The sequence below is a fragment of the Miniopterus schreibersii genome (assembly GCF_964146895.1).
Source record: "Miniopterus schreibersii genome assembly, chromosome: 17".
Taxonomy (NCBI): Eukaryota; Metazoa; Chordata; class Mammalia; order Chiroptera; family Miniopteridae; genus Miniopterus; species Miniopterus schreibersii.
Window position 1 is genome coordinate 7578806 of NC_138117.1, and position 21640 is coordinate 7600445.

The following is a 21640-nucleotide window of genomic DNA, read 5'->3' on the forward strand; positions in this document are numbered from 1 at the left end:
AACAGAGACCGGGCTTCGGGTGGAGGAGACTAATCCTAACCTGGCATCTGACAGCTGTGTGCCCTGGGGCAAGCAGAGGAGCCTCTCTGAGGCTCACTTCCTGTCTGTGGAAATAACAGCATCTTTTTGAGTGTATTGTGAGGATTAAGCGAGAGAACAATGTAGATGACATGGTGTCTGCCACATAATAATCATGGCCCTGAGCCAGGTACAGAGCCAGGAGCTTCACACATACTCCCTCTAATCAATTAAATCCACCAGGTGAGCCTTTTCAGGCCCAGTTTGCAGATGAGAAAACTGAGAATTACAGGCCCAAGACCATGCTGCTGCTAAATGGCAGAGCAGGGATTTGGACCCATGTCTGCCTGTTTATAGCAACCCATGCTCTGTCCACTGCACCAGGAGTAAGTGCTCAATAAATGTTAATTTCCTTCCTATCACAACGGATTTCACGGCCCTTTTTGTAGCGTCAGTGTCTCAGCACCTCCAAGTTGTCAGTGCTAATGCTAGGATCAATGATAGCATCCTGGATACAAATCTGCGTAAGTTCGCCTTTTTTCTTTTAACTTGATTTTCTTAACAGCAACAAAGGCAGTGGCTGTCTTTTGATTTGTGCCACAATATTAAAATTCTTTTGAAGGTAATACTGATTAACTTTTGAGTCTAACATGTATTACAAACCTAAGTATTATATATCTTAGCAATAGTAATCTAAGTGATTAAATAGTGATGACCATGGTAACCACTCCTCCCTCCGTTCCAGAACAGGAGAATGAAGGCCCGGGCTAGCTGGGTCCCCGAGGAGAAAGGACAGTGCAGGAGCAGCACACGTTGTGCACGGTGACCCCTTACCCACTGCTGTGGGAAGCAACAGCCTGGAGAAGAATTGTTTTCTAGTTAAAAAACAGGGAGCAGCTGGAAATAATTATGATTGCTTAGCACCATGGTTTGCAATATGCCGGCACATGGGAATCACCTGGGGAGCTTTCACAGCTATTCATGCTCGGGTCTCAGCCCAGAGATTCTGGCTCAGTTGGTCTGGGCTGCAATCTGGACATCAAGATGTGTCAGACTCCTCAGGGGGCCTAATGTGCAGCCGGGCTGAGCACCACTGGCTCAGCCGACCACACAGTGTCTCTAGGATGGGATCTTAAATCAGATCCCCTGGGTTCGAATCTGCTTCACCGCTTATTAGCTTTGTGACCTTGGCCAGTTCATTTAACCTTGTCATGCTCCTCTTTGCTAATGGTATCTCCTAGGAGCCGGAGCATTTAGTAAGGATATCTATGCAAAGCACTTAGCACAGTGCCCAGCATCTGAAGATACACACGAGGTTGTTTATTATTGTTGAACTGTGACCCAGCCCTGAAATGTTCAGGACACAGGCAAGTCCTGGCATATAAGATTCAGCTCTTCAGGGTAAATGTACCAGAGAGCTGGCATCCTATTTAAGTAGCGTTTCTTCTCACGCACCCCAAATGTACCTTTTTCAAGGTTAGCACTTCTTACCTGCCTGTGGGATCTGATCCTGTGGTATCAGACCCTGGCCAGTGTGGCTCAGTGGTAAGAGCATTGGCCAGCACACCAAAGGGTCATGGGTTCGATTCCCTGTCAAGGGCGTGTATCTGAGTTGCAGGTTTGATCCCTGGGCCAAAGTTGGGGCATGTGTGACAGGCAACGAATTGATGTCTCTCCCATCGATGTTTCTCTCTCTGTCTCCTCTCTCCCTTCCACTCTATCTAAAATCAATGGAAAAATATCCTCGGGTAAGGGTTAACGACAAGAACAAAAAAAGAGTTGTTGCCTACCCTGGGTAAGGTCATACAATGAGAAGTTCTTAACCAGTTTTAAACCCAGGATTCTGTGATATCAACTGGCCTGTGATCTCAACCTTCCAGGCAAGAATTGGCGACCTGAGGGCCCGCAATCACCTGCACTTTGCACAGGTTTCCAGGAACTTGAACTGTTGATGTGGAACTGTGGGAACCTGCTTCTTGGCTGGAAGACCTAGACACCAAAGGAAGCAGAGATACTTGGCCTGGAGACGTAAGACCTAGAGAAATCATTCAACCAGGAAGAAGATATTCCAGCTGACAGCTCAGGAAAGAAGGACCATGTTGAAGCCTGAACGCAGTGTCCTCCCTGACATCCTGCCTCTTTTGAAGCACCTGGGCTCCCACAAAAGAGTTGGGGCCTGTTCCTGGTCTACGTTTTTATTCACTAACCTCAGCTTCCACCCAGCTCTTGGAACAAGAAAATGCAAGGACACTGTAAGCCCAGGATGACGCAATTCAGAGTCTCATTAAGAGCATCACGCTGTGATTTGAAAGAACTTAGAGGAAAAAAAAGCAAAACATTCTCGAGACTTTATGGAAAGATTATGAAGATAGATTTCTGGAAATAAAATGTAAGAATTCCTAAAACAGATGTTTTCGCCATAAAATAGAAACAAATTATACGATGTGAAAATGTTTTCTCATTCGTGTATAAAAATGTGAGGGGGTAAAGAGCAGACTGTATTGTTCTGTCTTTCCCCAAAGGCCTCTAAATTCCACTAAAGGCATGTTTTCCATGCCAGGGAGGGGGGACAAGTGGCTGGACTAGCTGGGTATCATGATAACTATGTCCAGTGACAGGTTCTGAGCTCACATGGAAAATAGTGAGGACCCTGCCTAATACTGCAGCTGGTACGAAGATCAGTCTGCAAACTTAGGCATTCAAGAAATGTAACAGGTTTATTCAAGTTCTGGTTTTGATTACAGTCGCGACTTCATTGGCCCAGGTGAAAGAAATGTAATCTCAGTCTATTTAGGGCTCCCACCTTTCCTGAGCTGTAGCTGCGTACCAGGAGCGCCAAAATGCTGGGCGGGGAGTGGGAGAGGGAGCGTGGGGGCTTCGGGCTGCACGATTTTTCATTCCAGCCTCCAAGGTCTCCTCTTACCCTGTGGCTCTCTTACGTTCTCTTGGGTGCCCAGGAGACATTCTGTCGCATCTTAAGCCCTGCTGGGCGCAGGAAAGCACCTCTGGGCTGCTGAGACCCTCTGCCTCGGGGCAGCTTGGGGCCCGTGAGCTGCTCCCATTGCTCCGGGCTGGGCTCGGCATCGGTGGGCTGCCCTGGCCCCCAGCCCACACAGACCATGCTGCCCTTTCTCCACTGTCTGCCCTGCCTCGGGGGGCTCGCCTGGGAAAGAACCTCTCCTCTCCTCACTGTCTCACTTCAATCCCACAGATGTCTTGGGGTTCTCTTGACTCCCCCTCTCTCAAGACCACACCTTTAAAATTCCAAAGCCTGGCGGAAGGGGTGGGTATCGGAAACTACTGGGGGAAAGACTAGGTAGATCTGTCCCCCAAAAGGACTCAGTCTTCTGTTTCGAGTCTAAATGACCCCTCTTCTCCAGGGGGGAAAAAGGGGGACATCTATAACAATTCCAACAATGAGGATAAGTTTAAGACGACCTCTTCTAAACACAAAAGCTTTTTTTTCAATTTCAAAGATGTATTTCAAAGTATATGTTAATAGCCCAACTTATTTAGCTTTCATAGCCTATCATATTCCTGACAGTTACGAATGCCAATTTCCTCTCGGGGAAATCAAGATGCTTTGAGTCCTGGGATGTCTTATGTTGAGACATTGGGAAGGCGAACAACTTGCCATGTGGGGACAGTTAGGTGGGGCGCACTTCTCTTGCCCCCTAAGGCGGGGCGAATGGCTATCGCTCGCTTGCACACCAGGATGCTAGTTCTCTCCAGCCCTGGGCTCTGGCATGGAGCCCCCTGAGCGAAGGGAAGGCCTTCTGATGGTGCACCTGGCTCTACAGGAAGCAAAGCCGGCGACCCCGCTCAGATGACCTGAGGGCAACTAGGAGACCGTCCCTGCTCCAGGCTTCTTCCTCTCGTCTGCTGCCTCTGGCTCTCCCCTTCCTCAGTCACTTTGGTCTAGAAGACGTAAGCTGAAGGAGCTTGCCTTTTCTCACGTGACGGCAAAGCTCTTCCAAGTGTTGTCTCCTCTTGGCACCTGCAGAGGGAAGGGCAGTCACGGGAACAGGGAGGCTGGCAGAGGGTTCTGTCCCTTCCCTTTCCCTGAAATAGTGCCTCCTCCGAGCTCTCATTGCCTGATCTCCCCCTGCTGCAGAGCTGTCCCACCACAGGGATCTTTGAATTCTATATCCGGACACTTTCGGAAGGTCCTGAGAAAGAAAGGTCACATGAGAGAAACCTCACTACCTTCCTGCCCCTGGGGATTCACACCGGGCGTAATGGGTTTTTCTACAACCAGCCTCCAAGTCCATGCGTCCGAAGTTGGTAGAGCTTGCAAGCTCTCTCTTCCTTCTCGGTAAATTGTTACAAGCTGGGGCATACTTTCCTTAGCTTTTACTAAGTCTCCCAGAAACGGGGTGCTGAAGATATTTTCTACTTGTCATTGGGAAGCGATTTCTGACTTGCCCCAGTTTTAAGATGCATTGTCCCTGGTGCTTGGGAATCAAGCAGCTGAGCCACACTGGGCAGCGGTCAGTAGGAGCAGTGGGGCTCCGGGGAGTCCACAAAAGGCCGAAAGTTCTTACTCTCTTGCCAAGTTCTCCTCTTACTGCTGAGGCAACCTGGGGAAACAGCTCGAGTCTTTGTGCTCAGTTCCTACTCCGAATTCAAGCTGGAGAAAACAATGCTGGTTGCATTTCTAGCAGCAGCAAATGAAATCGGAAGTCAAGCTCTTTGGGTATGAGTGTCAAAATAATTCATAATCCATAGGCTGTCCCACACTCGGCATGCGTACTTTGGCTCTGGAACAGTTTGTTCACTCTCCAACCTTGACATTTAACATTAAGTTTAGCACAGAGCACAGATTTTTCAACCTTCACTGCACATTAGAATCACCTGGGAGCTTTAGAAAGGACCAACCAGGCCCAATCCCAGACTCTGTAGGTGGACTAGAGTGGGGCTGGGGTGTATGTTGTTAGAAGCTCCCCAGGGATGGGGTGGGGAGGGCACCCATCACCGGAGATTTATTTCCCCCTTTCAGGGCACAGAGGAGAGTCGGCTCCTTTCATTCCTGCTCCTTCTCAGGAGATTATAGTTTGAAGTAATTAAATGCTGTGTGGGAGATCCTGGGGCAGCCTGCCGTGGGCCCCTGGCGGTCGGAGGTATGTGGCTTTAAAGGACAAAACAATATCTGAAAATGCTGAGTAGAACAAGATAATGTTCATTCTGTTATTTTGGCGGAAGGTAACTTACTGCAGCTACTCGCCTGTCCCTCGGGGCTCCTGCTCCGTCCCCCTAAGTGGAGTGGCCCTGAGGTTGCTCTGACGTCCTGAACTGAGAGCAGGGAAGGGAGGGGTGCCGCCCAGGGCGTAGGAAACGGCTAAAGCCCTGCTCCAAGGACGTGACTCACGCTCCAGGTTGCGCCTCTGAGGGCTCAAGGTGACCTCTGGCAATGAACTTGAGGTGCCAGAGAAACCCCGGGACAGGCCGAGGGAGGGAGAAACACGAATTCAAAGGGGAGCTTGGAGTTTGTGTGAGAAATCGGGCGGCGCAGGGCGCGGCCCAGCCGCTTGCTCCGCTGGAAGGCAGTGGAGCGGAGCCAAACGGTTCAGTGGCTCTGGGTCAGGCCCTTTTCCTCTGGGCACCACAGGAGGAGCTGGCCTGGCTCCGGGAATGACTCATTGTTGCCCTGCCTCCCCCCACCCCGCGTTAGAGGAAACAGGTATTAGATACTGTAGTGAAGAAAAAAATCGTGTAGCTGGAACAGAGCCTGGGTCATCTAGTCCAGATTCATCTCTCAGTGGGGCAATGCTCAACTCCCAACAAATCTCAAATTCATCTTTTTTAAGAGAAGTGGTTAAAAATGCCCTATAAAAGCTGTGCACACACAAGTCTACATCTTACATCGTAAGGGCTCGGGCCCAGGAGGATGATGGCTGTTCAAACCCCGGCCCCTCAGGTGCTGGCTAGATGCTGTCGGGCTCTCCTAGGAAATGAGAATGACAGAAGCGCAAACTCACATCACAGATCTGATGTCAGACCCAGGGCTGGTGTGGACACAGAGCAGTCACGCCCAGGGGAGATCACCTATTTAGAATCCATGGCTTGTGGTCTGCAAAGCGCTTACAACAGGCCTGGCACATAGCAGGTGTCGACTGAGCCTCAGCCGTTAGTCAATGTCATTGCCCTCCTTGTCACCCTAGTAGCCTGGCTTTCATTCCCTATGATAATGTTTCGTCCCAAGTTAATTTTTTGTCAAGCTCTTTTTCTTTTCCTTGTAATTGCCAATGAATTTTTCCCTAATATATTACATTTTTTCCAATATTTCCCCAAAAGTCTCAAATGTTAATCGGCTCCGCACAGCCACAAGACAATATTGAATTTATCGTAAATATTCAACATATAGGTTTGTTAGTTAATATTTAAAAATGTTACCTCTAAATACAGTTACTCATTATATCCATGGCCTAACAACAGGATAGAACATTTAGAATCGAGACTTTCCAAAACCATCTTGTCTATATTCTGTGATACAGAAATTTATTGGATTTGACCAAGGTTTGTCATCAAAACTGTCCTCTAATCCAGTTCTAGCCTAGGAACCCTATACCAGGCCTTCATTTAGAGGTGGAATGAGCCTCTCCCCGGGGAGAGGCCTGCTAGGTGTCTCACTGGTGCAATCGGATGCCACTTCCCTCCTGCTTGTCTGCTTTCCAGAGCACCTGCTCTCAGGTAGCGCCTCTCCCTACCGGTATTCCAGAGTCTTATAAGAACACGTGGAGTAAGTCTGATCTTTTGTCTCTGTTAAGCCACAGTGAGGAAAGGAAGACTCACTGGTCACTGGCTGAAGAATGATCTGTCCCTCTTCCAAGTGCTCCAATGGCTACAGTTGCATCACAATGAGCCCAGGCTACCTATGAACATTAATAACTGATATTGATCACTAGTACCAGGCACTATGTAAATATTCCACATTCATTATCTCATTTAATTCTCAAAATAATTATTTGAGGGAGGGTCTCTTATCATCCCCCTCTGGCTGAGACTGTGGATTGGCTATTCGAAAGTAACTGACATCGCTTCTGCTTTTTCATGACTGAAGTGCTGGTGTGAGGGTGAGGGTGCAGCAGCCACTTTGCAACCACGAGGCAACAAGCATGAAGACAGAGGACTCTGTGTTAAGGATGCCAAAGCGGAAAGACAGAGCCCGGGCCCAGACAACATTCATGAAGAGATACATTGGCCCTGGAGAGCTCAATCCTAGAGTTATTATATTGGAAAAATAAACCTCATTTTATGAGTAAGGAAATGAAAGCTCAGTAGTTAGTGCAACGTAACTGGTAAGTGTTGGAGACAGGATTTGTACCCAAATCTGCCCAATGCCAATGCATATGCTTTTAACCACAAAAGCATCTGTTCTGCCCTCTCATCACTATTTCCACCAGTTTACCATGGCTCATCCTTTCCAAACTCTGTGCCAGAGAATTCGGAGATTGCTCATAGGTGAACCTCAGAAGAAAAACTTCTGTGGTAAAATAAGCATCACATAATCCTCCCCTCCCCCTACAAGCACAGCAATATATCAAAGTTTCCAAGAAATCCTGCAACGAAAAAACCTGCTGGACTTTAATTAACTCGGTGTTTCCCAAACCTGTTTGAACGTGATTCTTTTTTTAAAAGTGACGTTCCTAGTCGCTTCCTTCAGAGCATTGCTCCTCAGGACACCACTTTGGGAGGTCATTCTTTGAGTTTTGAGGGAGTTATCTCCTCGGCTTGGGTTTAAGGTAAAAGAAAGTGAGTCACAACAATTTGCTACTTTGTGAATTACGTTGAGGATTTTTTCCACTGTGCAGCTCAGGGACCCTGTAAAGTCCCAAATGATAAATTTCTTTGAGACTTTGGTGCCAGGACAAAACATGCACCTCCTGAGGAAGCTGTCTGCTTCCTTTTTTAAATAATGAGAGTTATGTGACACTGTGCTTTCTCTTTTGCTTTGGCTTTCCAGAAGCTCAGAGACAAATGGGAAACAACAATTGCTGGCTCAGGTTCCTGGGGTTTCTGTCCTTATATTTTATTTGATCTTGATTTTCTTCATTTTTTTATCCTGATCCTGTATTTAATTTTATTGGTATTATTGTGTATGTCCTTGTGAGTGAAATTATATTTTTTGTGGAACAGGTGGAGTATAAACATACTAATTTAACAAAAAAATCAAGGCTATCCTGAAAAAACATGTTCCATGGCCTTCTGGTCGACATGGTTGTGCCTGTGGTGTCTGATCGAAGAACCAGTTAATTTATGTACTGCAAAACTTGAGATCATGTCTTCTGAATGTTTAATAAAAAAAGTAAATCTTCAAAGGGAGGATAGTCTTGATGAAACATAAATACCTTGACTTCTATTTGAATGTATTCTAATATAAACTGAACTTTTATTGGAATTAATTCTATTTCTCCAGATTACCCAGCTAAATCAATGTCTAAACCACCAAATTAGGTCATGAAATGAATCACAACCTTGCAGGAAAGATAAAACAAAGACATGTCCTGTGCTATGTACCCATTTCAGAAACTTAATTCCGTTAACCATGGTTGAATAGCCATTAGTTCCTTAAGGTGGAAGAATTTGTTATAATTGTCAACACAGAGGAGCAGTAAGTTATTCATGAGGTTGATGACTTGTGCATTCATTAACGGGGCAACCAGACAAGCTCCAGATCAGTAAGCAAATGTTAACTGAGGGCGTACTGTGAAATTCAGTAGCAGAGACAAAGAAACACGATACAGATGTTGAGGGGAGAACACGCAGGTGTTGAGTAGCAGCTGCCAGAGGCAGTTCAGAATATGTGATTCTCAGCCACTGTTTTCAAACAAACTCCTGAAGAGCTGTTTTCAGATATCATCAAATTTATTGATAACTTTTCATTTTTCTGTAGGTCTTCTCTTAGCTCTTTAAACTCTAAATTCCAAGCTTTTATCCAAGGCACGGTGACTGCTTGGATAAATTTCATGTATAAAGATATAACATTTGAAATACTAACATTGGCTTTTTTCTCTCTATTCAGGCAGCAAGAAGATGTCCTTCTGATGGTTCTTAGCAAAGGGTGGTTACAATATAATTGCAAAGAAACAAAAGGCTTCATAAAACAGAAAAAAAGGCTTACATGTAGAAACTTCTTTTGTAAGAAAGAAATGAGTCTGGTAGGGTAGAGCTGGTATTGTCATCAGATACTGAGACTCTATCTGCATTTCAGTTCCCTCCTAGGACTAGCTTGCAGCCGCAAGATTACCTCCTGGCACAAGATGGTTGCTGGAGCTGGAGCCGTCGTATCTGCATCCGAGGCAATAGGAACTGGGAAAAGCGAGAGTATCCCTTCCCGCTGAGTCAGGTCACGCAGCCGTCACAGAAGGCCCACAAAACATGCATTCTTACATTTGCCAGAATTTAGTCACATGGACATGCTTAGCTGCAAGGGAGCCCAGAAAATAGAATCTTTTGTAGGACACACTCTGTTATTAAAGTGGAAAGAGAGCCCGGCCGGGCGTGGCTCAGCGGTTGAGCGTCGACCTAGGATCCAGGCGATCAGGGTTCGATTCCCGGTCAGGGCACATGCCCGGGTTGTGGGCTGCAGCCGATCAATGACTCTCTCATCATTGATGTTTCCAGCTCTCTCTCTCCCTCTCCTTTCCTCTCTCTGAAATCAATAAAGATATATTTAAAAAAAAAAAAAGTGGAAGGAGAGAATGGATATAGAGTTGTAAACAGCAGTCTCTGCCACCATCCCTGAAGAACTCTGGGTATAAAGCTGGTATCATAAATATAAATTGAGAATAGTCCTTGATAATGGCTCTTGCAGCATAATTTTTTTTAAATTTTCAAATAAGATAAACATCCTTTGGCCTGGTGACGAGGGCAGGAAGAGAAAGGAAGTGAGGGGCAAATGGATATTGTAGGTCCCCGAGCAAGTTCCTGTTCCCGAAGATTCATCGCTGGATCCTCCAGAGAAATCTGATTGTGGGATCCAAAAGCAGAGGTTCTATGCTTTGCTCCTTGGTGAAGACCTGGGAGGTGACAGCTTCATGGAATTTCCCCTGACATGTGTGGTGGGAGATCGTAATCCTGGTGGCAGCCTGACACAACTGTGAGGTGGCCTATGACCCTAGAGTAGTGCGGAAGAGCATCCAAAATGTTTGTCCCCGAGCCCTCCCCACTCCATTACGAAAGGCTCGAAAGTAACAGAGGCCAGCAGGCCTGAAGGTGCTTTGAGATTGAGATGAGAGGGGTATGGGGTGACCTTCCTAGACCAATAACCAGAAGCCAGATGGAAAACCCAGATGCCCATCTCCACAGGCTGCCCTCTCATCCAGCCCTGCGGCTCTCTGAGAGCTCCCTGGAATTCAGGCACAATCCCGGGAATGGGAGGAGGGGTGAAAATCCTGAATTGACTGAAAAAATGTTCCCGATTTGAATGAGAAAACTTATTTGACTGAGTTTTCTCTAAAATGGCCAGGATTAAGCTATGCTATCGGGCGGATTGGGGGTTTGAAATTAAAATAAAATTTATACCAAAGATAAATGATTTTGAGGGACATAACTGAATGGATGACTTGCGAAAATTCACCTGCAGCCCATGTTTCCTCTGTCATATCTCATTCTCGAAAGCCATTCGGCTTACAATTTTGGCATCTCCTTTCTTCAGTGGTGCCTGAAAAGTAGTGACAAATGAGCATTTTGCTGTTTCAACGAAAGCTATTTTGAGTGAGCAGCATTTCGCTGTCACATTGCCTTAATGACCCTATACCTTGAATCTAGGACTCGAACTCCCTGCCAGCAAGCGCCTCCTCAGATGGCCTAGGATGGGCTTCCCAAGCCTTCAGCTGCATCTAAGGAAGACGGTGTGTTCTGTCTTGCCCAGGGGGCTTTTCAACATAAATTCTTTCAACAGTCCTGAGCAAACCAGGACAGTTGGTTGGTCACCCTCTCGAATCAGAATCTCCCAGGGGACTTCTAAAGCACAGATTCCTGGGCTCCACCCCAGAGCTTCTAACTCAGTAGGGGAGTCCGAGAATGTGCATTTGTAACAAGCTCCCAGAGAATCCAACGCTGCCAGTCTAGAACCATGTTGTCCTGGCCTAAGGTCAGTTTTCCCCCCAACAGTAACATAATAAAGCAACAACATCAATCCATATATTTAATCAATAGCAAAAGCTTTGACCAAGATCTTAAGTCTCTTTTTTTTTAAACAGCAATTTTCTAGCCTGTTCAGCTCTGTGGGGCTGAACTGGAGCTCATTCCTGGGGGCGTAGCCTAGCACCTGTCCCTCTAGCTCTTCCAGAAGTTCTACAAGCACTCAGAGTTTTATATTAAGTCCCTTTCTGCTAAAATCAGTGAAAAGGTGGTCTGATCTGTAACTGAATCCTGACTGCTAAATCATGGAATAATTGAGAAACAGTAAAAGAAAGGGAAAGGAGTTTGGTACATACCCCTGCACACCTCAGCCATTTACGAGCAAAGCACTTATAAACCCAGCTACAGAAAACCGTATCAATACATTCCTGAACAATTACTAGTCAGCAGAGATGACATCATCCCTCGGCTCCATCAGAACAATAAGCCTGTCTCTAGCTCTGTGCACAAGAAAAGCGTTTCTCTAACAGGTGGAAACAAACAGGTTTGACCTCATGGTGATCTTTCTGTTGTCTGACTAGCCTCCCCCAGTACAGCATGTTACCTTAGAAGATTATAAATCTGAACACTAGACACAGTCACCTGAGCCCAGTGAAGATTCTAGGACCAGGGACATGGGTCTACCATACTGAGGGGCTTAAACACAATCAGGAGAAAAGAGTCTCCCCAGTTCTCACATATCTCCCAAGAAATCAACTTGAAAGCCATTCCTTTGGAATTTTTATTGAAGCCTTAAAAAAGCAATTCCTTTCCTAGCCAGAGTGGCTCAGTTGGTTGAGTGTCATCCTGTGCATTGAAAGGTTGCCAGTTTGATTCCTGGTCAGGGCACATGCCTGGGTTGCAGGTTCAATCCCAAGTCGGCAACTGATCAATGTTTCTCTCTCTCTCTCTCTCAGCATGTCTTCTGGTGAGGATTTAAAAAAAAAAAAAGTTCATCATGTAAGGTAGGCAGGAAAAAGAGATGGCAGCCATACATTCAACTACAAGGTCACTAATTTGCTAAACCAAGCATGGAAGGGGAAAAAGAAAACCATGGAATCTCAGTGCAGACAGCCCTTGATATTAACTCCAACATGCCAGTTAAGTTCTTGAGACTGGATTATGTACATGCAGAGACCCAGTGTTAGGTAGTAAAACTACCATTTCTCCCAATGAAGTGGCCCGTCTGCTAGGCCTTGGCGAGCTGGTAGGCGGTGGCAGTGATACTCTCAGGCAGTACTGCACATTTCTATTTACTTAATTTATTTAACTTTATGTATTTTATTTTAACTTTCCAGCTTTACTGATATATAATTGAAAAACATTGTGCAAGTTTAAGGGGTACAATGCGATGATCTGATACACATATATGTATTTTGAAATGATTACCACAACCATGTTAACACCTCCATTACCTTACATAATTACCATTTGTTTTTGTATGTGTTGTGAGAACATTTAAGATTTCCTCTCAGCAACTTTCAAGTGTATAGTACAGTATTGTTAACTGTGGGCACCATGCTGTGTATTAGATCCCAGGAGTACTGGGCATTGCATGAGGCTGATTCTCTTAGGCCACTGCAGGCCGTTACACTGCCATATCTGACTCATTGAAACCATCCTTTCCTGACTTGCAAAACAATTCAGCTGGCCCTTTTTATGCAAACCTGATCACTATTCTCTAAGATCCCTTTCTTATAAGACCAAAGAATCAGTATAATCCTCCCTCTCAAAGCTTGACTTATCCCAATAGGAACTTCTCACCCATAGAGCTATGTACAAGGTATGAATTCATCCTATGTTGCAGTTTTTACAAACATCTAAAGTACATTAAAAAAACCTTTTTCAATACACTGACAGTGTTTGAGACACCTAGGCCTTGGTTAGGATCTCTTAAAAGCATAATGTTTTGTTTTGCTCCAAAAGGCAGTTCATGTTGAAAAATATCAACCAATTCCCAATTCAGTCCCGTGATGACAGTATTTATTGGTGCCATCTGCTGGAAGTTCCTGAAAAATTGATGAGGTTAAGAAGAAAAAAATAAGTGGCACACCACTCTGTATTTTAAGTACATGTATTTCTTACGTATGGAAATTAATGTAGGTGAAGTTTCGGGGATGCATTTCTTGTATTAAAATTTGCCATGTAAAACATTTTGATGCTGAATAAATAAATGTGTTTCATGAATAACATTCATTCGTTCCTTCATTCATTCAACCGGTGTGTTCTGAACTCTTGCTGTCAGACAGGCCTCGTGATAACTAGGGATGGAAAGGGGTCTAAGCAACTGTCCCTGCTCACAAGAGGCTGGGGTCCTCCATTTAGTAGGGGGTTCCCTGGGGAAAACTAAGAAACGGACCTCCCCAACCCAGGAGGTAAGTGTTTTACCCACAAAATATTGAAATCCAGCAACTTCACAGAAGTGGAGACAACAAGTAAGAATTACAGATGAAAAATTGAACTCGATGTGAAGCCATCAGGCAAGTCACACAGTTGACACGTGGTGGAAACGAAACTTAGAGTTAAATCTAAGCGACTTGAAACACCGTGTTCTTACTCGTCTTAGACGAGTGCTTGGCCCGTGGAATCTACTTAATAGATACAGAATGCAGGAATAAATGAATGAAAAAATGAATAAATGGGGGCTAGAATGGAATATGTATCTATTATGTAATACCCACCTAGGCCTTGGTTAGAATCTCTTAAAAGCATGTTTTGTTTTGCTCCAAAAGGTAGAACTGGGACAAATCGGTGGAAATTGCAGACTTCCTATGGCTTCCTGTACAGGAATCTGGCTTCATTGCCTGGATGGCCTTCAATCCTACGATTCAAAGATTCTATGAGAGTCGATGTCGTTTAGAGGCACAATAAAGGAGACTCCAACGGCGAGAGCTGTCTTATAAATCAGTGACCTGCCCCTCTTTGAAGGTGTTCCAGCGACAGGACCACCTGCCAGAAATGCTATAAAAGAAACTATCAAATTGGGTAGCGTAGATGATTGTTCCCCTTCCTTTATTTCCCTTTGTAAGATGACCCTGGAGTGCCTCCCCTTGAGAGCTGACATTTTCCCACTCCTTGAATCTGGGTTAGCCTTGTGACTCACTTTATCCAAAATAATGCAACAGAAGCAATATTATGCCAGTTCTGAGTCTAGGTCTCAAAAGGCCTTGCTTGCATAGTTTCACTCTTCTAGAAACCCTGAGACCCTTGGGAAAAAATCCTCACTAGGCTCGCCTGCTGGAAAACGCCAGACAATGCAGAGAAGAGAAGCGCCGCAGTCTGTAGCCAGGCACGCTCTGGAAGCACGCGGCCAACCAGCTGACCTGTAGCTGACCACGGATGCAGGACAGAGCATAGCTGAGACCAGAGAAACCACCCAGTTAACCTGTAACCTCAGGGGCAACAGTAAATGGTTGCCGTGTGATTCTCAAAAACACCTCCTGAGATGAAGGGAAGATGTAGGGAATGCCTGATGTCCGGTCAGAATGGGTCATGCCACCAACCCCCGCCTGTGTTCCAGGAGACCTCCAGGGACTTTCTCAGAGGACTTAGTATCCAACATGAGTCTGGCATCTTACTACTTGCCAGGCAACAGTTTTAATGCCTTATGTAAATTAATTCTTAGCCTTACAACAACCAGTGAGAAATGTATTATTATTGAACTGATTTGATAGACATAGAAACCATGTGGGGAACTGAAGGAACTTACCCAAGGTACAGCGTGCAGTAAATGTCCGGCCCAGGTTTTGAGCCCAGGAAGTCTAAAGCTACAGCCCTTGTTTGCCACACTGCACTGCCTCTTGCTGTCTGACCTAACGGGGGAGACTGTTTGCAGAGACTGGACTTATCTTCAGAAAACCTGGTAGTTGTAAGATTCCCACAATCCCTTTCACCAGGCTCTTTACAAAGCCTGGATGTCACCAAACATCAAGTGCATTGTCCAGGCTTCTCCCACTTCAGAGTAGGCTTCCTACGTCCTGTTTCTAAGGAATTTCACTATTATACTTGAAGCCATGATCAAGACAAATGTTTTAAAAGACTCGTTACCAAAAAGCACGAAAGCAATTTTCCAAGAGAGAATCAATTTTCAAGTATGAGAGTTTCCATCTTTTCTAGAAAAAGAAATGTACATAAATCAGGTTAAGGAAATATATGAGATGGGCTTATGCAAAAGGGTTGAGCAGGGAGTCAAATGCTAAATAAATTATAAGAGTAGATGTGATAATCATGCCTCGTGTCTAAGATGTGTTGGTTTCTTTCCTGTCTGATATAGTTTCCCTATTTTCTTTGAGCTCAATGAAGTGCCAGCACTTCAACCATAGTTAAACCAGTCCAACAGGAAAAAAGCCAAGAGATGCATCCATCCCAACATTTTCTGCAGTCTGGTAGTATACAGAGTGGGCCAAAGTAGGTTTACAGTTGTAAGTATGAGAAACACAGAGTTTATTCTTGCATTTTTGCTAGTTATTGTATTATTTTCCTTACGAACAACTGTGAAAGGCCAGAAGGAGCAATGTCAGAGACTTTCTTCATGCCACGAACTCTCCCTTTGGCAGCAAGATTAGAGGGACAAAGACTGGCAGGGCTTCCCCTGGTTTGAAGATCTCTGCAGAAAAGAACTGGCAGGTACATGTTCTGACCAGCACTCCATTTACCTTCAAATAAATAAATGAATAAATGTTTAAAGTTTTGTCAAAGCTATACAGACAAAATTTAACCTGTCCTGCTACATTTATTATTAATAAAAACATAGGGCCCGGCCAGGCGTGGCTCAGCGGTTGAGCATCGATCTAGGATCCAGGTGATCGGGGTTTGATTCCCGGTCAGGGCACATGTGGGCTCCATCCCCAGTCAGGGGTGAGCAGGAGGCAGCCGATCATTGATGTTTCTACCTCTCTCTCTCCCTCTCCCGTCCTCTCTGTAATCAATAAAGATATTAAAAAAGAGAAAAAAAGTAGCTCCTTCTCTTCAAAAAAAAAAACATAGGTCGGCAGCCTTCCCTTCCACCATTCACCCTTTTCTAGGGAAAATCAATTCTTTTAATAGTTTTTGACTGCCTCAAAATCCACCTGAGCTCCTCCATTTCCCTGGTCTCTATTATACCACTTTCCCCCTCTCAAGAGAAGTGAATTCTGACTGTGAGGTTCCCAAAGCTTACATAATTGCAGACATTCTTTTTAAGAAAAAGAGTGTGAGATTTCAAAAATAAAATTAGATTGAGCTTTAGAAAGGTCCCTGAAGCTCAAGCTTCATTAGTTTCATGGTAAATCCACCTCTGTCTTCAAGTGAAAACACGTAAGATCTATTGTACTAAATTATCCCTCTAAACAGCCTCCTGATCCACATACCATGTCTGGGACACCAAATCTCTCAATAACTTTACATTTAAGTTGCTCCCAAAAGCCCACCCCCTCTATAAAATCTTTTTTATTGAACTGCAAAAATAGTAATATTTCTTTAATTCCACTTTCTCTAAAATTCCCTGTTTTCCTTCACTTTCACCCTATAACACCTATTTATCCCATTTGTTTTTAAGGCAATTTTAAAAAATCACATAGTCATTAGCAGCCTATGATGCACAACTAGGTGTCAAGTTGGTTTTGCATATGAAAAACTAAGTAATTATTTAAACCACTACATTTGAGGCAGAAGCCTTTTTCTAGTTGCTAAAAGCTTTTGGGAAAATACCATTTCTAATATTTGACTTAATATGGCTGTTCTGCTGGAAAAAAAGGTTGATATTAAATATTAAAGATGGCCAGATGGTAGACATTGAAGCCACTAAAAACAAAACTGAGAAGGGTAAACTCACAGACACAAAATGTAACTCAAAGCACTAATAAAATGAACCTGTTTTTTTTGTGTATGTGCTTTTTTTAGCATTATGAATCTATTTGCAAATGACAATACCAGAGCTCCAAAGAGGCACTCTTATACATCAAACTGTCATTAAAATATGTGGCTCTTTCCTGCAGTGTCATGTTACTAATGAAATATTTATTTTCCAGTAATACTGGAGGTAGTAATTAGAAGGTGTATTATTTTTGGCCAACTATAATGGATACAACTACAGTCAAAGGTTAATTGCTATGCTACAAACAAGGCAGCAATTAGATTTCAGAGCAGGCTCTGGAGCAACAGGTAAATGTACTTCAAGTGAAAGTTTTTAAATAAAGGATATCCTCTATGTTGTGTTCATAGACTCCCCTAAATTAAGTAAATAAGCCATAAAATTTACACACGTCACTTGGAGGGACTGGAGTCATGGGTAGAGCTTTCAAGGGCAAGGCAAAGAAGAGTTTGGGAGAGAACGTCGGGGGGAAAAAGCCCATGCAGCCCAAGTTCCTCTCTCTTCCTCTGTTCTTTTCTATGCCTCTGCTCAGCTCAGCTTCCTCCAGCTGTGCGCTCCCCAAGCCACTAATGCCTGGCCATCAGGTCAGTGCTCACAAGCAGGTCTACTACCCACATATGTCTGCAGACTCCAGGCAAGTGCATGAAGGAGGACATCATACCATTTGTCTACATAGTTAAAAGTCATAAACCAAGCCAATAAACTGTTAAATAAAATGTTCTGTCCTCCTGCCTTTATCCTAAGATAAATTTTTTAACTGTATATTTTAGTGAGTATGGACAAACTATCAAAGATGAATGAATTTAATTATTATTATGTGGTCACATAGCCTGCTGATAAGCTGGAGATGTTTGGATAAGCAATAAAATAAAAACTTACACAATTTAAAAATTATGTATTTATCCCATAAGATGTTTTCTTTTTGTTTCAGCAAAATCACTTAATAATGTTGCTATAATCAAGATTTTAATATAATAATGCCAAATTATATAATCCTGAGTTATTGTAACTTTAAATTTTTAAACTTAATTTTAACTTGGAGAAACTTTGTTCTGTTAAGACAGCAGCAACTGGAATTGTCAATTGCATTCTTTTTTTTAAAAGAAAGGAAAGGAGAGGGAGAGAGAGAGATAGAAACATCAATGATGAGAGAGTCATTGATCAAGCCCACAACCGGGCATGTGCCCTGACCGGGAATCCAACCCCAATCACCTGGATCCTAGGTTGACGCTCAAGCGCTGAGCCATGCCGGGCCGGGCTCAATTGCATTCTTAAAGTAACATTTGTTTTAGAAAATGAAGAATTGGGGTTTCTTGTCTGACACGTAGTGTAGAAGCCATCATTCCGTCCTAACAAGCAAAATGCTAAAAAAAACTGAAAAACAAAAATTTTTAGATCTGTCAGAGATTTAAGCAGCAAATCACTGCTTCCAAAACTGGAGGTACAGACAAGAAGATACAAAGAATCACAACTTGCTGTAAGAAAAACACATGAGTAGAAACCTCCAGAGGAACCAATAGGGATATGAAAATTTGAACTGTAACTGAATTGCTGGGGGTGTTTGGACAAGTCTTGAGAGTTATAAACTCCATGGGAACTCAGTTTTCAGGGACCCCAACACTTTTGTGAGTTTACCTTCCTGAAAGACCAGGAAGGAAGTCCTAGCTAATGCAATAAGACAAGAAAAGGAAATTAAAGGTATACAGTTTGGAACGGAAGTAATAAAATTGTTTTTCTTTGCAGAAGACATGATTGTCTATGTAGGAAAATCTAAAAGAATCAACTAAAAACTCCTGGAACTAATGTGACTATAGCAAGGTTACAGAATTAACAAGGTTACAAGGTTAACATAAAAGTCAATCACTTTCCTATGTACCAGTAATGAACAAGTGGAATTTGAAATTAAAAACAGAATACCAATTTGGAAAAAACCAACAAAACACCGAAAACACCCCCACAGTACTATTTATATTAACACCCTCCAAAATGAAACACTTAGGTATAAATCTAACAAAATATATATAAGATCTACATGAAGAAAACTATGAAACTCTGTTGAAAGAAATCAACGAGGAACTAAATAAATGGTGAGATATTCAATTTTTGTGGACAGGAAGACTCAATATTGTCAAGATGTCAGTGCTTCTCAACTTGGACTCAATGCAATCCCAATCAAAATCCCAGCAAGTTATTTTGTGGATATACGGAAACTGAATCTGAAGTTCGTATAGGGAAGAAAAAGGCACAAAATAGCCAAGACAATATTCACAGAGACCGATACTACCTGATTTCAAAACTCACTATAAAATAACAGTAATTAAGTCACTGTGTTATTGGCAAAATGAACGGATAAAGATCAATGGAACAGAATAGAGAACTCAGAAATAGATCAATATAAATAAAGTCAACTCATCTTTGATGAACGAGCAAAGGCAGTATTGTCTTTTCAACAAACAGTGCTGGAACAATGGGGCATCCACATGCAAAAAAATGGATCTGGTTACAAACCTTATACTCTTCATAAAAATTAATTCGAAATAGATCATAGACATGAATGTAAAACATAAAACTATAAAACTCCTGGAAGGTAAAATAGAAGAAAATCTAGAGGTCCTTGGGTTTGGTGATGACTTTTTAGATACAGTACCCTAAGGCACAGTCAATGAAAGAAATAATTGACAAGTTCATTAAAATTTTAAAACTTCTGCTCTGCAAAAGATAATGTCAAGAAAATTAGGAGATAAACCAGACTGGTAGAAAATATTTGCAAAAGATATATCTGATAAAAGATTGCTATCTGAAATATACAAAGGACTCTTAAAACTCAAACATAATAAAAACCTGATTAACAAATAGTCCAAAGACCTTAACAGATACCTCATCAAAGAAGACATACAGATGGTAAATAGGCACATGAAAGGATGCACACATATGTCATCAGGGAACTGCAAATGTAGACAGCAATGAGCTACTACTACACACCTATTAGAATGGCCAAAATCTGGAACACTAACACCACTAAATGCTAGCAAGGATATGAAGCAACCAGAACTCTCAAACAGTGCTGGTAGGATGCAAAATGGTATAGCCACTTTGGAAGACAGTTTGGCAGTTTCTTATAGAACTAAACAAACTGTTCCAACAATTGTGCTCCATGGTATTTACCCAAAAAAGTTGAAAGTTTATGTCCACATGAAACCTGCACACAGATGTTTATAGCAGCTTTATTCATAATTGCCCAAACTTGGAATCAACCAAGATGTCCTTCAGCGGGTGAATGGATAAACAGTGGTACATCCAGGCAATGGAATAGTTTTCAGCACTTATAAAGAAATGAACTATCAAGCCATAAGAAGACATGGAAGAATATTACTAAGTGAAGGAGGCCAGTGGTGTGATTGGCTACATCTGTATGATTCCAACTATATGACATTCTGGTAAAGGCAAAACTATGGAAATAGTTAAAAACAACAACTGGTTGTCAGGGAAGGAGGGGAGGAATGACTAGGTTGAACACATGGGATTGCGTGTGTCATAGTTGGTACTAAAAACTAGGTTAACTTCTAAAGCAGTTCAATTTTCTATTATGATTTTGAATAGATAAAACTGTAGGACCTGCCAGGGCTGGAATCCCATTGCTACCTGTGCCTCAAGTTGATGACCAGGCTGCCTGAATTAAAGCTTCTTTTAGGACAGTTATCCAGGAAGTTACTTAGTTTTCAACTAAGGTCACTTGGGCAATTGACTTTACAGAGCAAACTGGCCCTGCTTAAAAGTCTTGGCTCCTGAGACACAAGCAATCAGAATGCCCATCAATAGAAGAGGGGATAAAAAGCTGTGGTACATACATACAATGGAATATTACTCGGCCATACAAAGGAATGAAACCTTACCATTTGTGACAGCACAGGTGGACCTAAAGGGTATTGTGATAAGTGAAATAAACCAGTCAGAGAAAGTCAGATACCATATGACTTCACTTATATGCAGAATCTAAAGAACAAAATAAAACGAACAAAACAGAAACATAGACACAGAGAACAGAGGGATGGTTTGCCAGAGGGGAGGGAGGTTGGGGGGCTGGGTGAAAAGGGTGAAGGGATTAAGATGTACAAACTGGTAGTTACGAAATAGGGGGGTGTAAAGTGCAGCACAGGGAACACGGCCAATAATATTGTGATAACTATAAGGCCAGGTGGGTACTGGAAATAACAGAGGGGGACCGCTTTGTAAACTGTACGATTGTCTACCCACTATGCTGTAAACCTGAAATTAATGTAAAATAATATTGAATGTCAACTGTAATTGAAAAATAAAATTAAAAAAAAAAAAAAGTCCTGGCTCCTGAACTCCAAAACGAGGCGGGTTCTTTAAAAGGAAGCGTTATTTGGGGGCTCACCGAGTTTGAACAGATCCTTCTAGGCCGCACCCCTCGGGACACGACCGCGAACAGGCACAGCCCTGCGCTTCAGGTACCATCACGGGCGGCCAGGTGGACGGGCGCCCGACAGCGCGGGGACAGCGCGGGGACACCGCCGCGCCCCCCCCGCCCGCCCCCGCCGGGCCCCGCGGCGCCTCCTGGGCGGAGCGCGGGCGGAGGGCCGGGCCCGGCACCGCCGCCCGCCGCGAGCCCCGACCTGCCCGCCG

At 43.5% G+C, this 21640-nt stretch overlaps 1 long non-coding RNA gene across 2 annotated transcripts; it reads right to left on the reverse strand.

The window, feature by feature from the left end:
• Window positions 1-11866: 11866 nt before the first annotated feature.
• Window positions 11867-21559, reverse strand: LOC308546827. Of its 2 annotated transcripts, none has more exons than XR_013997398.1 (3): window positions 21393-21559; window positions 13824-13963; window positions 11867-12067 (listed from the first exon to the last, which is right to left on the reverse strand). It is a non-coding gene; the product is annotated as an uncharacterized lncRNA (long non-coding RNA). The 2 variants fall into 2 exon arrangements; XR_013997399.1 differs by lacking the exon at window positions 11867-12067 and adding an exon at window positions 13201-13730 and having other exon boundaries at window positions 21393-21504.
• Between the last annotated feature and the right edge of the window lie 81 nt (window positions 21560-21640).